We start from the raw sequence: 27,007 nt of genomic DNA, 5'->3' as shown, positions 1-27,007 counted from the left end.
CTCCAGGGATGGGGGCTTGGGGGGTAAACTCACAAACATAGGACACATTGAGCATTGTGGGGGGGAAGGGCAGGCCCCTAACCCCCACTAGGGAGAGGCAATGATATAAAATGTAAGCAAAATGTTTATACCTTCATACTATCCTGAAATAAAAAGAAAAAAAGAAACAAACTGAAAAATCTTAGACAGTACAATTATGGATGTGATTTATGCAAGAAAGATGAAGCCGAACTCCAATAAATAGAGCCATTTATCAAACGATGGATAAATAAATACAGATGATATCCTAAGTTAATATGAATATATTTACAGAGACAATCAGACATTATATACTTCCTAATGGGAGAAGGCAACACCACATATGAAGTAGTCGTGGAAAAAAAAATCAAACCTCGAGATCCAACTAATCTCTAGATCCAGTTACAATTTTATAGGAAACACAGCGTACAAAGGTTCTTGTTAAACTACACCATGTGAATGCAATCAGCAAAATTCATACCGTGGGAAACTCTACAAGACAAACTACCTAGTTTCTTCAACATTTGCAAAGAGAAAGAAAAGAGATGGAGGGGTAACTTACGGATTTAAAAAGACTTAAAAGACCAACCAATCACAATGTGTGGACCTTATTTGGAGTCTATTTCAAATACAGTATGTAAAATATATAACATTCATGAGGCGATTGGAAATTGGTACAATTACAGGATATTTGATGCTGTTAATGGAATTATAAATGTTATAGGTGAAATAATTGTATTGTTGATATATTTTTATAAAGGGGCATGTTCTTTTAAAGATGCATATTTACATCTTTAAATATGTAAATATTACATCTTAAATATGGAGAGGAGCAGCAGATGGGGACATGGATGAAGCATGATGGATTAATTATCATTGGGGCTGGGTATTGGATACATTATGGGAATTAATTATACAAGTCTTTTGTGTACATTCTAAATTCTTCATAATACAAAGTTTATTTATTTATTCATTTATTTATTGAGACAGGGTCTTTCTCTGTCACCCAAGCTGAAGTGCAGTGGTACAATCATAGCTTATTGCAGCCTCTAACTCCTGGGCTCAAGTATTCCTCCCTCTTCAGCCTCCCAAGTAGTTAGAAATATAGGTGCTCACCACTACACCTGTCTAATTCTAACTTTTTTTTTTTTTTTTTTTTTTTGTAGAGACAAGGTCTCACTCTGTTGCCCAAGCTGGTCTTGACCTCCTGGGCTCAAGCAATCTTCCTGCTTCAGCCTCCCAAAGTGCTGAGATTACAGACGTGAGCTGCCACTCCCAGTCTACCCCAGCACAGCTATACAGTTTTAAAAGATAAAATATTTAATGTATTTATTATTTTTCTCACCAATAGTTTCTATTAGGAGACAAAGTCAGTTTAATAGCATCAGACAAGGAAAATCAAACAAAGTAATACCAGCCTAAGCAACATATCGAGACCTCATCTCTACAAAAAAATTCAAAACTTAGCCTGGCATGGTAGTGCATGCCTGTAGTCCCAGCTACTCAGGAGGCTGAGGGTGGAGGATTGCTTGAGTCCAGGAGTTGAGGTTGCAGTGAGTTATGATGATGCCACTGCATTGTAGCCCAGACAGCAAAGCAAGATTTTATCTTGAAAACAAACAAACAAAAAGTAATATAATAATGATTAAGAAAGTTCTGATTGGCCAGACGTTCTTCGCCGAGAGTCGCCGCGGTTTCCTGCTTCAACAGTGCTTGGACGGAACCCGGCGCTCGACCCCCACCCCGGCCAGCCGCTCAGAGCCAGCCCTCCGCCACCTCCTCACCGCTCTTTCAGACCGCCCCAAGGCCCCCGCCGCCGCCTCTCCTCAGCCGCCGCCATGACGACCGCGTCCACCTCGCAGGTGCGCCAGAACTACCACCAGGATTCGGAGGCCGCCATCAACCGCCAGATCAACCTGGAGCTCTACGCCTCCTACGTCTATCTGTCCATGTCTTATTACTTTGACCGCAATGATGTGGCTTTGAAGAATTTTGCCAAATACTTTCTTCACCAATCTCATGAGGAGAGGGAACATGCTGAGAAATTGATGAAGCTGCAGAACCAACGAGGTGGCCGAATCTTCCTTCAGGACATCCAGAAACCAGACCATGATGATTGGGAGAACGGGCTGTATGCAATGGAGTGTGCATTACACTTGGAAAAAAGTGTGAATCAGTCACTACTGGAACTGCACAAACTGGCCACTGACAAAAATGCCCCCCACTTGTGTGACTTCCTTGAGACACATTTACCTGAATGAGCAGGTGAAATCCATCAAAGAATTGGGTGACCACGTAACCAACCTGCGCAAGATGGGAGCCCCTGAATCTGGCATGGCAGAGTATCTCTTTGACAAGCACACCCTGGGAGACAGTGATAACAGCTAAGCCTTAGGCTAACTTCCCCATAGCCACGGGGTGACTTCCATGGTCACCCAGGCAGTACATGCATGTCGGGGTTTCCTTTACCTTTTCTGTAAGTTGTACCAAACATCCACTTAAGTTCTTTCATTTGTACCATTCCTTCAAATAAAGAAATTTGGTACCCCCCCCAAAAAAAAAGAAAGTTCTGATTATTTTCCATAAGGCCCCCTTAATATCAAACAATTTTTTTATTTTGACACGGAGTCTCACTCTGTTGCCCAGGCTAGAGTTCAGTGGTGTCATCATAGCTCACTGCAACATAGAACTCCTGGGCTCAAGTAATCCTCCTGCCTCAGCCTCCTGAGTAGCTGGGACTATAGGTGTGCACCACCATGCCAGCTAAGTTTTTTATTTTCTGTGAAGATGGGGTCTCAGTCTTGCTTAGGCTGGTCTTGAACTCCCAACCTCAAGTGATCCTTCCACCTGAACCTCCCACAGTGCTAGGATTACAAGCATGAGCCGCTGAGTCTGGTCGAACCAAATGTTTTAAAATGTGTTTTGTGCCCCTGTTTTGAATATAGGCTGTAGGCGCTAGCAGTCGACCTACTGGGTAGTCCAGCACCGATTCTATTCCTAGGTTTGCCACAAATTGCATTAACTTTGGACAAAGTATTTCATCTCCATAAGCCTCAGTTTCGTCATCTGTAAAATGGGAGTAAGAATAAATGTACCTTTGTCAGAGGTCATTGTGAAGATTCAATGACGATCCAAAATACTACGTTGAGCTGGTCTGCAGGATAGTCTACACTGGGAACTAATAAAAGGATACACTATGGAAATTGAGGATCTGAGTAATAGGGAGAATAGATCTGAAGGTCAGACTAGTGAATTTCAATTTGCTGTATTACATAAATTGTGAACCTTCTAAGAACATGAGTAAGAGAAAATGATGTCTGAGAAAATTGGTTTAACTTCTGTCTGTACAATATGGGCCAGATGGGACACAAAGGGGGCCTAGAAACCACTTAATAGTTATGACTTTTGGCCGGGCGCGGTGGCTCACGCCTGTAATCCTAGCTCTCTGGGAGGCCGAGGCGGGCGGATTGCTCGAGGTCAGGAGTTCGAAACCAGCCTGAGCAAGAGTGAGACCCCGTCTCTACTATAAATAGAAAGAAATTAATTGGCCAACTAAAAATATATATACAAAAAATTAGCCGGGCATGGTGGCGAATGCCTGTAGTCCCAGCTACTTGGGAGGCTGAGGCAGGAGGATTGCTTGAGCCCAGGAGATTGAGGTTGCTGTGAGCTAGGCTGACGCCATGGCACTCACTCTAGCCTGGGCAACAAAGTGAGACTCTGTCTCAAAAAAAAAAAAAAAAAAAAAAAAATAGTTATGACTTTTGTACTATAATGTACACTTGTGTGGTGGCTATAGCAATGGAAAATAGAGGACATCCAGACACTGCTACAAAAAGACATGAAAGTTATGAATAGCAAGGTGTCCTTTTGACTCTGTGGGGAACACCATCTTCAAACTGCAAACATCAGTCTTAGGTTTTTAAGACTGTTGCCTATTTATTCACTTTATTCAAGCTAACACTAAAGACGTCAGAGACTTAGTGTAGCACTGGATAAATGTGTAAAGTATCAACTGAGATTCATAATAAGACTTGATTGTTTAAGATAGAGGTAAGATTTAAGAAAATGCCTGATGTAGTTTCCTGTTGATGCCTGAATAAATTGTCCCCCTGCCACTCTCAGCTTCCTCCCTTGCCTATAACTCCTAACTGTGAATCAAAGAAGTAAGTAGCTAATTGCTCACAAAGGGAAGTACAAGAAAATGTAAAAGTTGTTAAGTGGTTTTTTCAAACTACTGGCAGAAAAATAAAATGAAAAGATAAAAGTCACAACCTCAACTAATATTATTCAACACAATAGACTATTTTCCTCAGGGAGGTAGTAGTCTTTGTAAAATCATAAAATTTCTTAAACATACTTCCTCAGACCAGAGAAATAAGGAATGCATTTAAGATTCCCATTTCTTCCTAACTACAATTGTCCCTGAAGTTATTTTTTTCACTTTAAAACTAAGCAATACTTTAGCTTTTCCTAGATCCTAGAGCCAGTCTTGTGATGTTCAGTTGGGTAGCTCAGGAGGTTTCCCTTGGGCTACTTCATCATTGTTTCCTCCAATCAGCTAAGTAAAATAAGACAAGAAAAAGACAGACAAGCTTTCACATCTGGACTCCCAAGAGAAGACAGGCAGAGATTGATTGGGTCGTCTGTCCCTGACAACCTTGCTGACTTTAGGTTATTGGAGCAAATCACTTATATTTGTGCTCTCAGTTTACCTATTTTCAAAAGAAAGCCTATTAATCCTGAAATCATCATGGAACTTGATTTATTAAACTTATTTCTTCAAGTAAAATGAATTGTAGAAGCATTAAGCACTCTTACATGACACAGAAAAAGATTGAACTACACAATAGAAAAAAGGATGTTTGATTTTGTTGAAAGGGGTATAACCCTTTCAACAAAATGATAGATTTACAGCTTACAAAACGTCTCCTCTCAGATGCACTTTTTTTATTTAATCACTTTCTCAGCTGCGTACATTTACAGTATATTCAAGTGTAAACCAGATCACCAAGACAATGAAACCATTCACAATTCATAGACTGTGTCCTTGACAAAAACCCATTTTGCCAATAATAAATAGGAACAGCCTGTGCATCATTTTGAATTCTATAAAGAAGTATTTTCAGAAGTTTATTTCTGACTTTTTACTTAAAAGAAAAACACCTTATTTATTTAGACCCTTGAGATGCTTACTGTTACTTCATCACTTTAGTTTTGCAAAGTCTGCCCCCAAGTAGGTCTTTTTAATGTATTGCATACCGAGCCCTGCTATGCGAGCATACCGTCACCAGAGGGCAGTTGTATGCCACAGCCCCCAAGGTTTGAGCTATAAGGCACAAACTAAGACTTGATTGAGGTAAGAGACATTCTTTTTCACCTTGTTCAAAAGCATATTATAAACTTAAATAATAACTAAATCTGTAAATACTCTAGAGCAAATGTCAACCAACTGATACAATTTTATTCACCATCTCCCAAAAATTACCACACAACATATCTTACCTCAACCATACACTGGTGTTTAACTAGAATGCTATCTTCATATCTATTATCACTTGGACTTAACTGTCCTTCCTGATTTTTTATCCTTTATTTATAGTTTTGTCGTGCACCCTCCCCCCGCCCCACACACACATTAACTTAGCCAAGCAGGATGTAGCCTAGCTGTCCCTGCCTAGCTGTCCCAGCTAAAAGAACAGCATCTCTTGTAGTCTATTCATCTCTCTGCACCTTTGTGGTTCTCTCATTTTTCTGCCTTTCTTCCTCTTCACTTAGGAAACATAATTTACTCTCCTCAATTCCTAGAAGGTTTTTCTTCAAGTTAGTCTCTAATTTTTAAAATTAGTTTTATTTTTCTTGTTGAGAAGAACTTATATTGCTCCATTGCTGGAGCTGACTGAAACTTAGCAAAAATAGCAATTTACCATCCTTTTGTGGTTCATAATTGTGATGATTGAGTCTTCACATTCATGTGTGAGATGTACCTCCCTCAAACCTTGTTAGGACATTGGCACATTACTTGTCTGATGAAAAGGAAAGAAAGAAAGAGAGAGAGAGAGAGAGAGAGAGAAAGAAAGAAAGAAGCAATTTATTATAAAAATGTACCTAAACAACACAATTCAAAAATGAGCAAAGGATTTAAATAGATATTTCTCTAAAGAAGATACACAAATGGCTAATAAGCATGTGAAAAGATGCTCAACATCATTAGTCATTAGAGAAATGTGAATCAAAGCCCACAATGAGAGAACCACCTCACACCAATTGGGGTAGCTATAATTTTTTAAAAATGGAAAATAAGTGCTGATGAGGATGTGGAAAATTGGAACCTCCATAATTGCTGGTGGGAATGTAAAATAGTGCATCCGCCACAGAAAACAGTTTGGGGCTTCCTCGAAAAGTTAAATATAGAATTACTATATGATCCAACAACACCAGTCCTAGGTATACCTACCCTCCAAAAAATTGAAAGCAGAGACCCAAACATACTTGTACGTGCATGTTCATAGCAGCATTATCCACAATGGCCAAAAGGTGACAAAACCTGAGTCCATTAGTAGATGAATAAACAATAAAAGATGGCATATACCTACAATAGACTATTATTGAACCATAAAAAGGAATGAAATTTCAATACATGCTGCAACATGGATGAACCTTGAAGACACTATGCTAAATAAAATAAGCCTGACACAAAAGGAAAAGGAAAAATATTGTATAATTCAACATATATAAGATACTTAGAATAGTCAAACTCATAGAAAGAGAAGGCAGAATACTAGTTACCAGGAACTTGGGGGCAGGGAAAGAGGGAGTTTGTGTTTAGTAAGTACAGAGTTTCATTTTGGGAAGATGAAAAAGTCTGGAAGTGGATGTTGGTAATGGTAGCACAACAAAGTAAATACACTTAATGCCACAGAACTGTACACCTAAAAATGGTTACAAAATTTTATGTTAAGTATAATTATCACGATTTAAGAAAGAAAAACTTTTTAAAATGAGCCAGCAGGCTGCTTGCTGATAATGAAATCCTACATGGAAATCGTCTCAATTTACAGGACAATGAGGTCATGAAGCAGGATATTTTGAATAGAGGAAAAACAAACAGCTTTACCTGGCTGTATCACAAGCCCATTAATTCAGAACCCATTAATTCAGGCCAATGTTGACCTTTCAAGGTCCAGCAAACCATTTCTTCTCATCAATATAAACAAGAGGCAGAATTAATCAATTTAACAGAACAAACAATTTATAAAATCTTCAGCACATTAGGGTCCACATGTAAGTGAACATTACTACTTATAAGTGAGTGTCCCGCAGTTGAATTTCCCATAAATTTCAGTATTTAGAACTGCTTGTTATGCAATATAACTTTATTCATCCTGTGGGCTCTTCTCATTTATCAGAAATGTTTTTGTTTTATTGTTTCTTTGCCATGACTGAATCTCTCCTACCTCTCTGAAAATTGTCTAACCATTGCAGAGGAACAAGAATACCCTCTTCTGTGGTCCTAGCCTCTCTAGTCCATCTCTCTGGCAAACAACCTGGATTATCTTCACATAGTTAATATTGTATTAACTATGTATTAACTCCCATTGACTGGACAACTAGATCATAAGAGCACTGCGCTAGTGCTTCCCTGCTGTTATCTCTAATTCTAAAAACTCTGCAAGATAAACATTGGTATCTCTATTTTTGAGATTGGGAAATTAAGGTAATAGCAGTTATATGTCTTTGATCAAGACCATACAGCTATTAAGTGCACACCAGGTTTAAAACACAAGTCTTTCAGCACCAAAGCCTGTGTGTGGCCTTTCTAATACTATGCTACCTTCCAAACACTGGCTTGTTGCAATCAGACAAGTTATATGAGAGTTTGTACTAGTCCTGAAAGGAACAAAGATGCATTCCTTCTTAAGGAATGTAAAATTTGAGCTTTTCCCTCAAAGTGGCCTTGCTCTTTATTTTCATTTTTTTTGTGATTTAGTGCGGATTAACTGTAAAACCCTTGTAGTTCAAACGTCCCTCTGCATCTGTAATCTTTAGTTCTCAGGTTAATGTTAGCATGTCTCAGTGGACAGTTTTCTTCCTGATGACCTTGGCAGGAAAAAAAGTTGACCCCTTCATCAACTCAGTTTGTAGACAGCACAAAAATACAAAATGGATGAGCCTCAGGTTTTTGCTTCACATAATCTCTATCCAAATCCCCAGAGACCAGCCAAGGCAGCTTAGAGAGCAAAGCAAATGTCTTCTGTGACTGCAGAGAAGAAAAGTTTCCAGGAAGCCAGGCATCTCACAGGCTGCTCTCAGCCTTGCTGTCAATGAACAAGCAAAGGAATCAGAAACAGATAAGGAACAAGCAGATAAGGGAATTTCCAGTATGGTCTAAAACAAACTAGCAAAGAGATAAGATGTTTGCAGAAAAAAAAAATAACCTTTGGATGTCCAAAGGGTTAGCCTTTGACAAAATTGTGAAGGAGCTGTCTGTTTTCTCTTTCACTCCATCTGCATTCACCTCTCCTATCATTCTACTCCCTCACTGTAAGTAGTCCCAGAGCTAATAAATACCTTTTGAAGTAAATGCATGTCCAAGCCTCCTGGCATGAGGCTGCCTCCTTCCTGCCATCCCCTTAAATGTAGTATTTCATGTTCCATAGCATCCTCCCTACCTAAGTCAAAACTTACTCCCTCCTGTAACTTATTCTCATTTAGAAGCTCTTAATCAAACTCAGTTGGTCAATGTATCTAGCAAAGATGTTGATGGCTAGTAATGATTTAATGCATTCCCTCTACCTTATTACACATTTGCATTTTGACAGAGTTTTCAAAAGACCTGTCTTTCTCTCTAAACTATCTTTTCCTCTTCTTCCCCTTGTGAATCCATAAATTCCATCATGCTGTTTTTACATGGTTTCTACCTCTCCAACAAGTAAAATATGACTGTGTAAGGGAAAGGACTAATGGGCCTAAGAGATGTGACATCTGTTTGTAAACATTAATGAGGCATTGCTTATGAGCCCGGGACTCCCTAACTTGAAGGTGCTTACAATTTAGCTGGGGAGACAAAATGAACACATAGGAAAAGTCAAACAACAGAACCAAAATACAATGGCCTTTCTTACATTTAATTATATGGAACACCAACTGACTCCACTGATCTGACACTATCTAGCAGACATAGGAGGGCTCAGGGAAAGATCTAAAAGTAGTATCCTCAAGGTATGTGGCAATAGCAACAGTAACTAAATGGTGAAGGATGAATGAGGCAGTGACAGAGTCACACAAGCACTGTCAAAACAAGCCCATCGCCATAGCATGCACACCCATGAATCCCAGTGTATGTTAGATTGTTCCAGTGCTGAGGATGCAAGCTCAGGGGAATACCTGGGTGATCCACTGTTTGGTAACTATCTCCTCCAAATTAGTTTCCATCATTTCCCTGTGAATACATTGGAAATAGAATTGATGTTTTTTTAATTAACTCTGTGCCTAATATCCAGATGGTAAGTTCAGCCGTTACAAAAACAATTTCCTTAGGTTGCAGCTCTAAATCATGATTTAGGAATGGAATTTTCCGAAAGATATTTGAAAACACAACTGAGAGCAGTGGTACTCAACCAGAGCCAAAAGGGGTTGGAGGTTTGGGGGCAAGGGAACACATAAAAAGAATTACCTGTTGTGTTTTTCTTTATCCTTCCAAACTATTCAGGCATAGAAGGGACAGCTGCATGTACTGGCCTAAACATGAAGGAAGTGTTAATTGTAATTATCTGTTTTCAAATAACCTGAATTCCTGTCACATTTCCATAGTACCTTTCTCATTTATATGCCCTACAAAAATGAGTATAGTGCTTTTCACTAGAAGAAGAATTTTGATACTTTTCCATTGATCGGTTTGCTCTGATAAAGATTTCAACCTTTTAAAAAGTTACAAGCACAAATTAAAGTTTTCCTAACTCCAAACCCTGTCTCAGAAAGCTTATAATCCTATCTCCAAACCAGACTGTGACCTGCTGACTAAAAGATTCATCAAATGCAAACCACCAGTTCCCCTTAGATGAAGATAAGATATTGATCAGAAGAGAAGGGGTAAGATTGGTGTAGGCTTCTTTGCAAGAGTAAAAGGAGAGGAAAAACAAAAAGACACGGTAGGGTAACAACCTCCCCAATTAAGGCAGTAAAGAGATGTATGATGTGACAAGAACAACTAATAGGTTTATAAATGTGGTTTATGCTATCACATAACTTTGAGTGGCACTGACATAGTCCATAGTCAAGGATATTTTGTTTTATGTTTGTTGTAAGGAATTTTCTCATTAAGACTGTCCTCCGACTCCCTCCCCATTAATTAATTATTAATTGCAGCCCCACCTCATCCCACCCACCCTTGCATCCTGTTCCCTTCTTTTATTTTCCTCCATGGCACTTATCAATACACACTTAGCTATGTACATCTGTCCTTATTTGTTCACTTTATTACCTATTTGGCCGGCTAGAATGTAAGTTCCATGGGGACAATGTCTAAAGTTCACCATTGTTAAAAGGTAATTTTCGAAACAAATGGCAAATTCGTGATTCATACAAATATAAAAATAAACACATGTTAAAATTTTTATTTAACTCATTAATGAGGAAACTGGTAAAGTTGCAACTGGTTAAATGAAGAATACAAGGAACAGACACATTTACAGATCAGGAATATTGAAATGAATGTGCAAATGGAAGGCAAAACTGTGTTTTTTTCCACAAGGTGGAAAGAGTTGTCCCCCCCTCCACCTGACAGAATTAGATTTGTTTGTCTGTAGACAGACAAGCACTGTTGTCTATAGACAAGGATTATTTTGCACTGCTATGTTATCTCTAATTTACAGAATTGCAAAATAGCTGCCAGCCAAACAGGATTAGATAGCCCTGAAGGTATGCTCTGGTCAATGCATAGTTTTCCATGGAGCACAGAATTCTCCCTGCATCACAGCCACGCCCAGCAGTGTCTGGCACAGAGAGAACACTTCAGAGGGCAGCAGGAGGGCCAATACGACCAACATGTACCTAATTCTCCAAACCGGAAATTTGGTCATCATCCCTGATTGCCCTTTCTTTCATGCTGTTCTCCTCTCATATCCAACCAGTCACTGTGTCCTATCATTTCTCCCATCTGCAAATACATCTTTATTTTTTCCACTTCTCTCTAGCCCTGCAGCTACTCCCATACTTCAGGTCACCAGTAATCTTTCCCTTGGATTACTGTGACAAACTCTTAACTACTCCCACCTCCAATCCATTCTCCACCTTACATAGGGAAAATCCAATCTATTATGTAAATCTCATCATTTCATTTCCATTATAAAAACCTTGCCCTCAGGCCAGTGTGGTGGCTCAGGCCTGTAATCCTAGCACTCAGGGAGGCCAAGGTAGGAGGATCGCTCAAAGTCAGGAGTTCAGAAACCAGCCTGAGCAAGAGTGAGATCCTGTCTCTACTACTAAAAATAGAAAGAAATTAATTGGCCAACTAAAAATATATAGAAATAATTAGCCGGGCATGGTGGCACATGCCTGTAGTCCCAGCTACTTGGGAGGCTGAAGCAGGAGGATCGCTTGAGCCTAAGAGTTTGAGGTTGCTGTGAGCTAGGCTGATGCCATGGCACTCTAGCCCAGGAAACATAGTGAGACTCTGTCTCAAAAAAAAAAAAAGGAAAAAAAAGCCTTGTCCTCAGAATAAATTCTAAAGTACATTAGAACCTAAAGTACTTCACTCCTGGGTATCTCTAACAAAGGAGAAGAGAACAAAAAGGTCCAAGGCAAATCACCAATTTAGCATAGTTGCTAGAACATAATGGATGTGCAGTAACTGTTCAATGAATGAATAAATTAATTAATTCATGAAGTTATTCAAAACTGGTTCTATATAACTCATCTTCCCTCTGAATGCTTTTTTTTTCCTGATAAATACAGTTTATTCTATAAATATATCTTGTTTTACCTTTTCTGTTTGGAACTCAGACATTTTTATAAAACAAGTAAAATAATTAATACTCAGATTCTATGAAAAGTTGTATCTTGAATCTAAGGTCCTAGTGTGTTCAAATTATATAGTTAACATATCCAAGCTGACAATGTCTGACCTAATTATATGTCCCACCTCCAACCCTAAGGGAGCCTCTAGATGGAACCGCCAAAGTCGCAGTTGGAACAGCCAAGGTTGTTGCAATGAAAATCAAAAGCCAATAAATAGTCCTGTAGATGGAGAAATTGTTTCTAAATTAACTGGAGCTGGCCAGAAGTGGTGGCATCTCTGACCTTATTGTGACTGATGTTATTTGGCATATATTTTACTTTCTTTGAAGGGGGGCTGACTTCTAAAGAAACTTTCACAATCAAAGGCTAAGGTGCAGCTCAGCACTGTGGCTCTGTTATCTCCAAGAGATAACAGATGTTTTTGTTTTTATGGCAGGGGCAGCTTCTTAGAATTACCATACACAAGAGCTCACCAGGAAAAGAAGATGCTAATTCAAAATTTACTTTTTTCTCCTTAAGATAAGAGGGTTAGGGGGGAAAATTTACTTCTAAGATATCCATCACCATGAATTATTATAGTGGAATTCTGTTATGGTATTTACATTTAGCAAAGTAAAATCCTTAAGTAATTGCAGAAAACACTGTAATAGGACCTTTTTAAATGCTGTAATGTAAGGCTGACATTAGAAAAACTGTGAAGTAAATCAAGCTTGCTTTGGTATGTTCCAGCCTTCCCTTCATTGTCTTATCCCCAAGGATACTTCCTCCCAAGCTGCCCTAGCAGATAACCAGGGTCTTTCATGTGGTAGCCATAAGAGGTCTGCCTTCTTTGAACACTGCATGTCCTTGGTTTTCAATCCACCCTTACCCCATCAAAATTGGCCTTTTATGGTCCTCACTGTGATCTTTCATGTTGGGAAAAATCAAATAAACTTTTTATCAATAAGGCATAACTCACTTATTAGATTATGCAATTCTCTTTTCAAGGACAGTTGTATTTTGCCATTCTTTAAATCAAAGACTTATAACAAAAGGACAATTTTAGGCATCAGCAACTGGATGCTATCTGGAGGGCTAGAGTCCTTCCCAGTGTTCCTCAAAACACAACAAATAGGTCTACTCATTGGGACAACCTATGATTAACAATTACACTGTGTATACTATACTTGCTATAAAATTGTCCTGTCATTTGCCCTGTTCTTTTAAAATTCAAGTTCAGAAAAAAAAATCCTGTTAATTGAGAGTTCAGGCTAGTTAGATTCAGGTCAATCAAGGTTTTCTCAAATAGAATTTACATAATGTGATGACTTTCAGCTGTGAAAAAAATTTTTTGACTAATCAGTTCAGTTAGCCTATAATATTGATTTAATGACCTGTTGGAATGAGTCACACTAATTGAACTAAACTGTGTTGTTTACAAGAGCAGCTGATAGTGAAAATAATGTGTCCTATGTCCTTCTGCCAAAGTAGACACTGCAGCTGATTTTATTAAAATTGAAAATGTTATTGTACTAACAGCTTAAAATTTCATTTTATCCAAAGTTTAAAAGTGGCTTGCATAAACTTCATTTTGCATGTACATTAATTTTTCATTTTACTTCATTGAATATATATAAAAGAGTTTTTATACATCCCAGGATGAGCTGATTTCAAGAGGAAAACTAGTGCAATAAACAAAAAGAGATAAGGCCTTTTAAATCTTGATCACTCCAAAATTTAGTTTTTATTGCTGTGATATTTCTGAGAAAAAGTGGTTCTTTGGGCTAATATGAAATAATATCTTGGCAGGTATCAGTTTGAGGACATACACTAATTTCTTAGAGTATGCTGTGGGAATATTTTAAATGTAGACAAAAATGGTAGGTACATCGTTTCTCAGGTTCTAATTGTAGACATTTGAACTATGCTAAAATACCATTTCAAATGTGTTATTTTGGCCAGAAATATAATTAGTCGACAATAAAGCATTTGAATATTAAGGTCATGCCCCTAACGCTTAACAGTTTTTAATCATCTACTATTTTGCTTGGAATGTTATTGTCCCTTCCAGCCCATACCCAACCTCACCTACTATGAAAATGCAAAAGTGTGTTTTGTACATCAGTCAGTAAATATTTATAATCAACCTATTCTATGTCCAGGATTGTGCTAGATACTGTAAACAATACCCATATATTAATAAAACATTCCCGGCCGAGTGCGGTGGCTCACATCTGCAATCCTAACACTTTGGGAGGTTGAGGTGGGAAGATCCCTTGAGGCCAGGGGTTTGAGACCAGTCTGAGCAACATAGCAAGACCCCTGTCTCTACAAAAAATAAAAAAAAAAAATTACCTGAGCATGGTGGCATATGACTGTAGTCCTAGCTATTTAGGACACTGTGCCAGAAGGATCACTCGAGCCCAGGAGTTTGAGGTTGCTGTGAGCTATGATGACACCACTGCACTCTAGTCTGGGTGACAGAGCAAGATCCTGTCTCAAAAAAACAAAACAAAACAGCAACAACAAAAACAAAAACACTCCCTACTTTAAAGGAACTTGAAATCTATTTGAGGAAGCAAGAAAAATATACATAAGCAGTAAACCTCAGTATAAAACAAAAGAAACAGTAGATGAGAGAAAGGCACTGAGGGGAGGCTTTAAAGAAAGGATGGGAACTTCAGCTACGTCTTGAAGGAAGGCCAGATATTGATAGAAAGGTGCAAGGGGCCATCCCAGAGCAAGAGAATGGCATAAGCAAAAGGGCTGAGAATAAAACTGGCTTGGAATGTATTTGAATGTGGAGGAGAAGAACAATGAACCTGGCATGCCTCTGATTGTTGTATTGTCCAGCAGTTGGAAAGGCCACATGAGCAGTATGTTTTATGTCACTTGTGAGATTATTTGCTCCTCAAAAGCAGGAATTATGTCTATTACATCTTTCTTCATACTTTTGAACACCTGCTTCAGTGAAATCCACATAATAGATGTTTAATAAAGCCTGGTTGAATAAATGAATCTGAAAGGATATGATGGCAGAAACTAGAAATTGGCCTAACAAGGAACACCTGACATTATGATACAATGAAAAAGCCATAGACTGGGTTGCCATGTTTGGAAATTTTACTAGTAATTGACACTAAGAGAAGGCTTATAAATACTTTGCTGATGAAAAAGAAGTATAGCATCTTCCTAACGAGCTTCTGCTTGCTTTTTCTCACATGATTTATACTTTTGCCCAATTAACTTTCCTAGCTTGGTACTTGTCCCTACTGCTACACATTCCATTTAAAAGTTTTCAGAGCAAGGCAAAAAAGTAACAAAACTCAAGAACTGAAAATTGAGTATAAACTGCATATATAGGTCCATAAATATTAGGACAGCATTTCCCAAAATGTCTTACAGTTAGTTCTGAGAGATATTAATAAGTGCACAATAAACATGTCACAGAATCAAATAAGTTTGGAAAGCACTGCCTACTTTATCACCTGCTTGGAGATTTGCAATGCATATTTATATATCAAAGCATTCTGAAATGTCCTACAGTAATCTGTTTTAAATTGCTTATGTTGTTTAATGCATTATTTCCCAACTTTATTTTGCCACAGAAATCTTTTTGTGTGTGGACTACCCATTCATTAAGCATCATCCTTTAAAACACTGGTGTCCCAGTTTGTGAAAACCTGCAATAGCAATACCAATAGCAAACTTGACCGTGCCCATTTTATTTATTTTTTTCTACTTTTTTTTTTATTTCGGCATATTATGGGGGTACAGATTTTAAGGTTTCAATAAATGCTCTTTCTCCCCTCCCCCCACAAGTCTGAGTTTCCAGCATGACCATCCCCCAGATAGTGCACATCTCACTCATTATGTATGTATATACCCACCACCCTCCTCCCTCCCATGACCGTGCCCATTTTAAATCAGCAGTTACCTGTGCTTTGCTGTCATCCTAAAGAATGTGTCCTCAAAAAAAAGAAAAAAAAAAAGGTCATGACTCACAAGGAGTTATCACTCCTCACCTCCACCTACTACAGTTTGTCAATCAGGCAGTCTGAATTGCCTGTCTACTGGTGAAATGATATAGGAGTTCTCAGGAATGAAATAGTTAAGTCAATCTATGATAGTTACAAATATAATCTTTATATGTGTGTTGTAATGCATAGCACAATTCTGAAATTTGGCTCTTTATGGAATCTTCTAGTTTTAAGTATTTGATTATGGTCCCATGAATATGGGCCATAAGAGAGTGGAATATAACTTCTATATGGATCAAAACTCCTGGGAACTAACAAGAAAAATCTGAAAATTGTTTTAAGATAGTACTTTATAAAATGCATCACTTTCTTTATATTTTTATATCCTTCCACTCTCCAACCTTAAGGAATTTTGTCTACTGCCTTTCTATGCTAGAGTTTCAAATGGGATTGGTCAGATTACATTTGTGGGTTAATCACCAAATGTAATCATTCTTTACAGCATTGCTTCCATTGGAAAATGCATTTGGCACTTTATGAGAAGTGGTAGCATGACATGGTAATACAGTTTGACTTTTTAGAAACAGAAAAATCTGACTCCAAACTCTGGATTATCTTCTGTTATTCATGAGATTACATGCAAAGAAGGTAGTGTTGTATTTACTACTTTACAGATAAAGAAATTTATAGCCAGTGTGTTCAAGAATTGGAATTCTCTTCTAGGGCAGTCTGCATCCAAAGCTCATTGCTTTTTCCCACACCTCTGCATTTCACAGCGCTGCTCAGAAGGTGATCAGAGTTACTGATGGTAACAGAGAAACTAATCACAAAAATAAGGACTCTGTGTAAACAATACAAGTACAACAGGTCCTCAAATAACATTTTGTTCAACGCCGTTTGGTATAACGTTGATGAGAAAAAAATCAATCCTAGGTGAGGCCAATGTCCACGTGAAGTTTGCATATTCTCCTCATGTCTGAGTGGGTTTTCCTCCCACATCCCAAAGCTGTGCCATTAGTTGAATTGGCGTGTCTACTTGGTCCTGGTCCTAGTCTGAGCGAGTGTAGGTGTGCGTGTGAGTGCACCCTGCTATGCAATGGTGTCCTGTCCAGAACCATTTCCACCTATCACCCTGACCTGCCAAGAGAGGCTCTAGCGACCCATGACTCTGAACAGGAATAATTGGGTAAATACTTATTTTACTTGTTTTTATTGATCTTTCTTAATTGTATGTATAGCTCACATTTCAAAGTTTAATGTTAGAAGTGTTTTAAGTCATCATTTAGAAGTTTGGTGATATTTTTTGTGACCAGAAATATGCCCTGGGAATTTAACTCTTGTTTGTATTAGTTAGCCTGTAGGAAAATTGGTTTTCTTACACATCGTTTCACTTAAAGTCACAGTTTCCGAGAACCTATGGACGACGTCAAGTGAAGACTTACTGTATGTCCACTCTTGTCCTATAAAACAGAGCCAGGGCCCTCTTTTGAGTCAAAGACTCATCAACTTGTTTCACTCTGAAGGTGAGCAGGTAGGTTTGTGATACATACTGATAAGGGACAACTGAGGAGGAGAGGAAAAAAAGAGGAAGTTAAATGTAGTATTTTTTTCCTCTGCATTTTCATTTTTAAAAAATGTTGCAGAATTTTATTAAAATATGGAAAATTATTTTTTAAAAACTATTATTTCACTTAAATTACAGAAATAACAGAAAGTGGGTAGAGAAACTTCTCTTCACCTTCAGTTCCAACACTGTAAATCTTCACTACAGAATTAACTACAGTTAAGAGGTTGGTATACATGTTTGAAGATTTTCCCTATGTTTCCATAGATAATATAATTTTCTGTTTCCACAGATACACATATAATACATATGTTAATACATATATGTATAGTATACTTATACACATATATACACATACATATATAGACCTATATATGCATATATAGATACACATACATATATACATATATGTGTATATACACGCACACATATACAGACCTACATGTCGGAAATATGTTCCTTTAATCTGTTTAAAAATATATATGTACATAGACATATAGGCCTATATGTCTCTACAAAAAATAGAAAAATTAGCTGAGCCTGGTGGTGTGCACCTGTAGTCCCAGCTACTTGGGAGGCTGAGGCAGGAGGATTGCTTGATCTCAGGAGTTTGAGGTTGCAGTAAGCTATGATCACACCACTGTGCTCTAACCCAGGCAACATGGTAAGATCATGTCTCAAAAAAAACAGTATTTGCTAATTCCAATAGCTGAATTATCTCAGTTTTAGCATCTGCTTATTTTTCTTTTGACTTAGCCATTTTATCTTTGACATTCTGGTCTTTGCAATGTAAAAACAACCAAAAACAAATGCACATGACTCTATTCCAATAAAACATTATTTGCAAAAATAGATTGTGAGACAATTTTCACCTATAAGCTATTGGATACGATAGAGAGAATTTTATCAGCAACTGTTTCAAGTCCTGATTATGGATAGTGCTTACCTTTTTGTTGAGGAATAAATCTATATACATGCAAAATTTAGCTACTGAATAAGTTCTCTTAAAAGGATAAAATCAATTTTATTCCTTCCAATACTCTTTGCATTTTATAAAGTGTTTTCTCTATACAAGCTACTTAAGAGTTATATCACTTTTAATTCTTAGAATCAACTTATGAAAAGGTACTAGTCTTTTATCCACTTTACGGAAGAAGAAACAGAGGCATATATAGAACTAGAAATTTGCCCAAACTCACACAGCTAAGTAGCAAAGCAATAATTTGGACTTATGTTTCTTTAACAACAAATATTTTAAATATTACACTACTGTATATAACTTCTCAAGTCTCAGATTCTCCTCAAAATAATGACATCAATAAGTCAACTATTTGTAGAGTCTGTTCTATTTAACTGACATTACTGGATTCAGTGGTAGATCCAAAAATAAATTTATAATGTATTTGGGGCTACAATGAAATATTTTGCATAAAAAATGTCCATGAAAATCAATTTCTTTGGGAAGTATATGAGGATATTAAAATTGTTGCAATAGTTCCAACTTTTTATATTTTAACTTTTTGAGAACTATATTGGGATATAAATTATATATACTAAAATTCTAATATGTCAGTCAAGACTGTATACAGTCATATAATCACCACCACCATGATCATTGTATAGAACATTTCTATGGTTCTAGAGCATTCTCTTTTGTCTCTTGGTAGTCAATGCCCTACCGCAGCCTCAGATGCTGGCAATCACTAGTCTGCTTACTGTCACTGTAGCTTTTCCTTTCATGAAAGTCATATAAATTGAGCAGTTAAGTATGTAATCAGTGTCTGGCTTCTTTCACTTAACATAATGCTTTTCAGAATCATTCATTATTTTGTTTTTTATCAGTAACTTGTTCATATTTATTTCCAAGAAATTTTCCAATTGCTGAATGTATCACAATTTGTTTATCCATTCACCCATTGAAGGACACTTATATTGATTCTAAGTTTTGATTATTTTGAATAAATTCTCATAAACATTCAAGTATAGACATTTTTGTGGATAAATGCCTTTAATTCTCCATGTAAAAGCTGACAATATATAGCAGAAGTTAATGTGAGAGGGAATCTAAAGGTAGGAAGAAGTCCATAATACAGAAGTTCCTCAATATAAAGAGAAAATAATTTTAAGAAGGATATGAAAGTCAACAGAATATATGCCTTATAGATAACTAAGAGGATGAGAATTGGAAAAGTTACTATATAAAACTATTATCAGAACATTGGAACTTTGGAGAATGAATTTCAGCATAGTTAAGAGACCAGAAGCCAGATTTTAAGGAGTACAAACAAGCAGTAAGGAATGGAAACTGCAAATATAGCATAAAATATTGGCAATAAAGGGTGTGTGAGGGAAATTAAATAGCAATCTTAGAAAATATCTAATTTCAAAGAAGATTGTGGAGGATTCTGAGAGAAGCTGATCTTATTTGTGGGAATGAAAGAGAGGCTGACATTGCAGAGGGGTGCCAGAGGAATATGGAAAGGATGGAAACAAGAGGCACCTGCCTTGAAAAAGTGCCTCTTCTAGGACAAAGATGGGATGTTAGATGATCAGATATTGGTGGAGAAGAGAGTTTGGCAATAAGAATCTGCTTAGAGATAAGCCAGGGAGAGTCAAAGAGCCCATATTCGATGGCTTCGATCTTGTCCAAGGAATTAAGTAGCCATGTTTAGGGCTGAGATAATAGAGACTGTACAAACTTTGAGCATCAACTACGGGGAATTATCAGAAAAGGTCAAGAGAAAATGAAAGAACTAGTAAGCAAAGTGCAAACTCCAGCTGAAGTTCAATAGCCTAAATTGACTGTTGAACTTGGTCATCATGGCTTTGTGACTTGACTGGGAAATGTTTCACAGCCTAGGGATACAATTAGGAAAAGAAACGAAGTTTCTTTCCTGGGTTGAGAATAGGCTTTGCCAACTTAACAAAAGATCAAAGAAATAAGGGATTATTTGAATTAATAAGGCAATATCATGAATCCTATGATGGGTAGGCAAGCAAAGTAAAGAGAACTAAATGAAAAATTTACCAGGAGAGCTAAAGAGAATAGAGCTTATTTGGGGAGGGGGTAGGAGGTAAAAGGAGAGAATTCAGTAGGTAATGAAAGAAGATGAGGAAAGAAATACTGTGGTCAAAGAGTTGTGGAGGCTGGTCTTTAGTACTGACTTACCAAAGAAATAGTTAAATGGGCCGAAGAACATGTTGGGGAACAATTTGTTGGAAATGGAATGGCTACAGATCCCTTATAAACGATAAACTACTGCAAGACACAATGAAAGAAGAAATCTGATGATAAATTCAAGATCTATTAAGATAGGTTTACCTGTTTCTCCAACAACACAGATTGCTTCCAGAAAGACTAAGGCTCTATCACCAGTACCACATCAAATCAGAGAGCAGAGACAAGCAGTTACCAGTTCTTTGATTGTATACTGCTTCTCTTTACAATCCATTTATCAGTTTTAGTGCATATTGCTGCCATGCTTACCCTTTCAATTGCAACCACAGTCATAAAGAAGTTGCTGCACAGAACATTTCCACCGTCTGTCACATCCCCCAAGTGTACACTGGCAAGTTAAATAGAAAAGATTTAATTTCATAAAACTCAGCTACAGTGATACCCTCATTATAAACACTGACATACTCTGGCAGACTCTGGCAGAAACAAAAGCATGTGGATATGATAATAAATACAGTTGCAAAATTGGGGGTACAGAAGGGGAACTTGGAGCCAAAGATTAAAGACAAAGCCCAGTTCTATGAATGTAGGAATTATAAGATTCAGCCCAGATCCACAGCAGCATTGATAATATTTGCTTGATATAATGAAAAGGATGTGGACACATCAAATTATTTACAGTTATTATCTCTGGAGAGTGGAGGGAGGCTGAGGAGGAAAAAGAAACTTTCATTTTAACACTTTAGACTATTGTATCATTTAGGTTGTCAATGCCAATTATGTATAACTTCTAAGAATTTTCTCAAACTTACAAAAGAAAAAAAGGAAGGGAAGGAGAGAGGGAGGAAGAAATTTACCACCTGTGTAACCTTGGGCAATATATTTAACCTATCTGAGCACCCATTTCTTCAATTATAAAATGGGTATACATACAAAGAACTATTAATGCTTTGCATGTTTGTTCAATCAGTCAACAATTATTTTTTGAATTTATTGTCTTAAGTGCTGTGCATTGGCAATAATTAGGGTTGCTGTGAGGAATCAAATTAAATGATTTGGATAATATGTCTGGCACAGAGAAAGTACTCAACAGATGTTATTATTTTCCTTCCATTTCCCTTATATAAAAGCATAATTGGTCTCAGAATTTGAGACAAGGTAAAGAAAGCAGTCTCGGCTGTGGGGATTAGAGAATGAAGAGTCAGAGTACTGGGCACATTCTAACTGAATGAAATCAGTCTAATTTCATGTCGCCTGGGGGAGAGGATTCCTGCAAGTCCTGAGAAAGCCCCAGAGTTCTTGCCTCTGCTCTGAGCCCATTCTTGCATCACTAAAATTGGGCTGCAAGCCTGAAGTCTCTTTTCATCCCTCAGAACTTGCCTTTTGGAGTAGATTAATCTTCATTTCATTCCATCAAAAACTGCACTATACAGTTAAATTTATAGTTTCTTGAAGTGCCTCACTTATTTGTGAGATTAAATCTCTCTAGATCTTAGCTGTACATGTCTAATTTTAAAGATTAAGAGATAGTAAAAAGTAAAGTATAATATTAAAGAATACAAATGTCTCTGAAAATTAAATACTATTAATGAAAAAAAAACAGATGATTTTTCTTCAACGACCGTCTGTGGAATCTCCTCAGGGAGGGAGGCGGTAGTAAGGTTGAGGAGAGCCAACTCACGATCTATCAATCATCTCATGAAATAAGGTTGCTATGACAAATCACATGAAATAATTTGGGTAACGTGTCTGGCAAACCGATTATTGTTAAGATGTCAGATTCAGGCTGCTAAATCTGGTCTCCTCGTCAGTTACCTTATGGTTCTGTAATAAATGACCATTAAAAATCCTTTCTTTTTTTGCAATTTGGTATAAGCATCTACTCATAACTACATTTGGGAAAAAAATGACTATAGTACATTACAACATGACCATATTATCCTGTTTTTCAGGACATTAGAGGGGACAAAACTCTGAGCTAGAGAGCTTTAATTGTATGAACAATGTAATATAAGGATTAGATTTGGAGCTGTAGATAAATATGGTTGGGAGGAAGACTTTTAAATGAAAATGTTTTAAGACAATCAAAGTTTTAGAGATATTTTCTTACTTATGAGAGAGTCCACATTTTACTGATGCTCTCCTAATGGAATCAGAATGCCTTGCTTTCTGATTTGCAAATTCTGGCTCTGCCAAGATTATATCAACTAGTCATATAATCTTGACAATTCACAGACTCATGTTTACCATCTGTAAAATGTGTGTAGCGCTAGCTAACTTGCCTAACCCATGGGAATGTGATAAGGCTTAAATGCGATAATACATGCAAATGCATTTGGAAGAGTGTAAAACACTATATAAATATAAAGGAGTATTATCTAGTTTTCCTCTACCTATTCAATGCAAGCCTTCTTCTACAATTCTAGCACATACCTTTTGGCCCTTCTCTCTACATTTAAAATAGTAGCATTCAAAACTTCTGTGTAGCAAAGGAAACAATCAACAAAGTGAAGAGACAACCCAGAAAATGGAAGAAAATATTTACAAACTACTCATCTGACAAAGGATTCATAGCTAGATTATATAAAGAGCTCCAACAACTCGACAGGAAAAAAACAAATAATATGATTTTAAAAATGGGCAAAGAATCTAAATAGATATTTCTCAAAAGAAGACATACAAATTGTGGGGCGCGGTGTTAACGCCATTGCAAGATGGCGCCGACTTCCTGGTCACACCCATACCACAAGACTGATAAACAGGGTGAACCGCGCAGGTGTAGGGGCTTTTTCCTGTCTCTCATCAAGTATGCCAATGAGGGCTCTTGCGTGAGCCAATCAGATTCTGCCTAATGTACTTAGTGCCTATATAAGCCCGCTCCGAGAGCTCCTCGGGGTCTTCCACTTTAGTCATCTTCAGATTCCCCAATAAAGCGCTGTCAGAAGAACTCCGGTTGCCGCGTCTTCCTTGCTGGCGAGGCGGGCGCGACAACAAATGGCCAACAAGTATATGAAAAAATGATCAACATCATTAGTCATAGGAGAAATGCAAATCAAAACTACACTGAGAAGTCTTCTTACCCCAGTTAAAAAGGCTTTTATCAAAAAGGCAGGCAATAACAAATACTGGAGAGGATGTGGAGAAAAAGGAACCATTGAACACTGTTGGTTTGAATGTAAATTAGTGCAACCACTATTGAAAACAGTATGGAGGTTCCTTAAAAAACTAAAAATAGAACCACCATATGACCCTGCAATCCCATTGTTGCATTTATGTCCAAAGGAGGGGAATTCAGTACATAGAAAAGATATCTGCACTAACCCATGCAAGTACTAACCAGGCCCGACCCTACTTAGCTTCTGAGATCAGATGAGATTGGATGAGTTCAGGATGGTACAGCTATAGACTAGATATCTTCACTCTCATGTTCATTGTAACACTATTCACAATAGCCAAGATATGGAATCAACCTAAGTGCCCATCAGCAGATGAATGGATAAAGAAATTGTGGTGCACATACACAATGGAATATTATATAGCCACAAACAATAATGAGATCCTGCCAATTACAACATGGATGAAACTGAAGAACCTTATGTTAAGTGAAATAAGCCAAGCACAGAAAGACATATCTCACATGTTCTCACTCATATGTGGGAGCTAAATATTAAAAACAATTGATATTATGGAAACAGAGAGTAGAATGATAGTTACCAGAGATTAGAAAGGGTAGTGGGGAGGTCAGGATAAAGTGAGGATGGTTAATGGATACAAAAATATAGTTAGATAATTAGATAGAACAATATCGGATAGCACAACAAACTGACTATAATCAACAGTATGTTAGGGTATACTTAAAAATGACTAAAATAGTAGAATTGGAATGTTTCTAATACAAATAAATGTTAAATGCCTAAGGTGATGAATACCCCAATTACCCAGATTTGATTAATTCACATTGTATGCCTGTATCAAAACATCACATGTGCCCTATAAAGATATACAACTATTGGCCGGGCGTGGTGGCTCACACCTGTAACCCTAGCTCTCTGGGAGGCTGAGGCAGGTGGATCACTCAAGGTCAGGAGTTCGAGACCAGCCTGAGCAAGAGCAAGACCCCATCTCTACTAAAAATAGAAAGAAATTAATTGGCCAACTAAAAACATACAGAAAAAATTAGCCAGGCATGGTGGTGCATGCCTGTAGTCCCAGCTACTTGGGAGGCTGAAGCAGAAGGATCACTTGAGCCCAGGAGTTTGAAGTTGCTGTGAGCTAGGCTGACTCCATGGCACTCTAGCCCAGGCAACAGAGTGAGGCTCTGTCTCAAAAAAAACCATATATATATATATATATATATATATATATATATATATATATATAGTGTACCCATAATAATTTAAAACTAAAATTTTTAAAAAAAATGAATGTGAAAAAATTTTGTAAATAGTAGCTTTCAAATATTTGTGAATTTTAATCAATAGAATTCTTTATTCAAATGAAATAATGGGAAGACCAAGGTAACTCAAAAAGTATAGGTCATTAAATATGAAATGTCCTATTTGGAATCAAAACTTTAGTTTATTATATCTCATACAAGAAGCATTACAATTAATCAAAGTATGTGCCTAAACTATCAACACAGCTTTGCCATCTTAACAGTAGCTTGCTTATGCCAGCAGTAAAGAAGCCTGGAAAGCGAGTGGCGATGAAATCATGAAAGGCATTTTCCACAGCTTGTTGAGAATTAAATATTTTTCCTTGCAAGAAGTAGTCCAAAGCCTGGAAGAAGTGGTGATCAGTTGGTGTAAGGTCTGGTGAAGACAGTGGATGACAGAAAGTTTCCAAGTCCAGCCTCTGTAGTTTGAGCACCATTGTTTGTGTGACTTGTGGTTGAACATTGTCTTGCAAGAGGATTGGCCTGTCTCTATTGACCAGTCTCAGCTGCTTAATTGCAAACATCTTCATCATTTTGCTCAGTTGATTACAGTAGACAGTTGTATTACTTTTTGTCAGGTATATTTTGAAGATCTGTTGTTATCTGCATATACATATATGATTGTTATATCTTCTTGGTGTACTGGTTCTTTTATAATCATGTGATTAACTCTTTAGCAATATACCTTGCTCTGAAGTTTACTTTTTCTGATATTAATTAGCCACTATTGCATTTTTAAATTAGTGTTTGTATAGTATATCATTTCCCATTGCTTTATTTTTAACATACATGTGTCTTCATATTTAAAGTGCATTTCTTGTAGACAGCATGTAATTGGCTCTTGTTTTTGTTATCCAGTTTTCTATTTCTGTTTTTGAATTAATGTGCTTTGATTATTTATATTCAATGTCATTATTGACATGATTTGATTTAGGCCTGATATTTTATTATTTGTTTCTGCTTGTTCCCTCTGTTTTTTGTTCATTTTTTACCCTTTTCCTGCTTTCTTTCAGATTAGTGGAATATATTTTACTATTCTGTTTCAACTTACATATTGGCTTTTTTTTGCTATTTCTTTTTGAATTATATTTTTAATCATCCCTCTGGGATTTATATATGTGTATATATGTATACACATATATACATACATATATGCATATATACATATGTACATACCTATATGTATATATACGACTAACCTTTTATAGTTTACTTAAGCATTAATATTTTAAAACTTCAAGTAAAATATAGAAGCCATATAACCATATAGGCTTCTTCTTTACCCTTTTATGTAATCTTTTTATCTTTTTTTTTTTTTGCATTGAGGGGTCTTCCAATGAGGACTGGAAAACCTGCTAGACAAATTCTAAAAGAGCTGTAACACTCCCTTTTATGTTATATTTTTAAGTTTAACATCTACTTACATTAGAAATTCCAATGTTATACCTTTGATTTCAATAGAAATATATAGATAAAAGAATTTAGGAGAAAAATAGTCTTTTATATTTATCCATATATTTGCCATCTCTGTTACTCTTCATTCAATCTTGAGGATTCCAGTTTCCTTTTGGTATAATTTTCCTTTATCTTAAATAACTTCCTTTAGAATTTTTTTGTAAAACATGTTGGCGATAGATTCTCTTAGTTTCCCTTTTTCTGAGAATGTCTTTATTTCACTTTCAGTTGTGAAGAATAATTTCACTGGCTACAGAAGTCTAGGTTGACAGTTCTCTGCTTTCAGCACTTTAAAGATGTTGTCCCACCATTTTCTGGCCTTCATAGTTTCTGATGAGAAATCCACAGATACACAGATCTGTGGATGTTTTTTCTTGACT

At 37.0% G+C, this 27,007-nt stretch overlaps 2 non-coding genes and 1 pseudogene across 2 annotated transcripts; 2 read left to right on the top strand and 1 right to left on the bottom strand.

The window, feature by feature from the left end:
• The first annotated feature begins 1,683 nt into the window (after window positions 1–1,683).
• LOC142865879 (ferritin heavy chain pseudogene) lies at window positions 1,684–2,566 on the top strand (annotated as a pseudogene).
• Window positions 2,567–5,946: 3,380 nt separating this feature from the next.
• LOC142866143 (small nucleolar RNA U13) lies at window positions 5,947–6,050 on the top strand. Its single transcript, XR_012916203.1, has one exon. It is a non-coding gene; the product is annotated as a small nucleolar RNA U13 (small nucleolar RNA).
• Window positions 6,051–26,496: 20,446 nt separating this feature from the next.
• LOC142866096 (U7 small nuclear RNA) lies at window positions 26,497–26,558 on the bottom strand. Its single transcript, XR_012916159.1, has one exon. It is a non-coding gene; the product is annotated as a U7 small nuclear RNA (small nuclear RNA).
• Window positions 26,559–27,007: the final 449 nt, after the last annotated feature.

The sequence above is a fragment of the Microcebus murinus genome, chromosome X, assembly GCF_040939455.1.
Source record: "Microcebus murinus isolate Inina chromosome X, M.murinus_Inina_mat1.0, whole genome shotgun sequence".
In the NCBI taxonomy this organism is placed as follows: domain Eukaryota; kingdom Metazoa; phylum Chordata; class Mammalia; order Primates; family Cheirogaleidae; genus Microcebus; species Microcebus murinus.
Note: the sequence above shows the minus strand (reverse complement) of the source record. Positions and strands in the feature narration are given on the sequence as shown.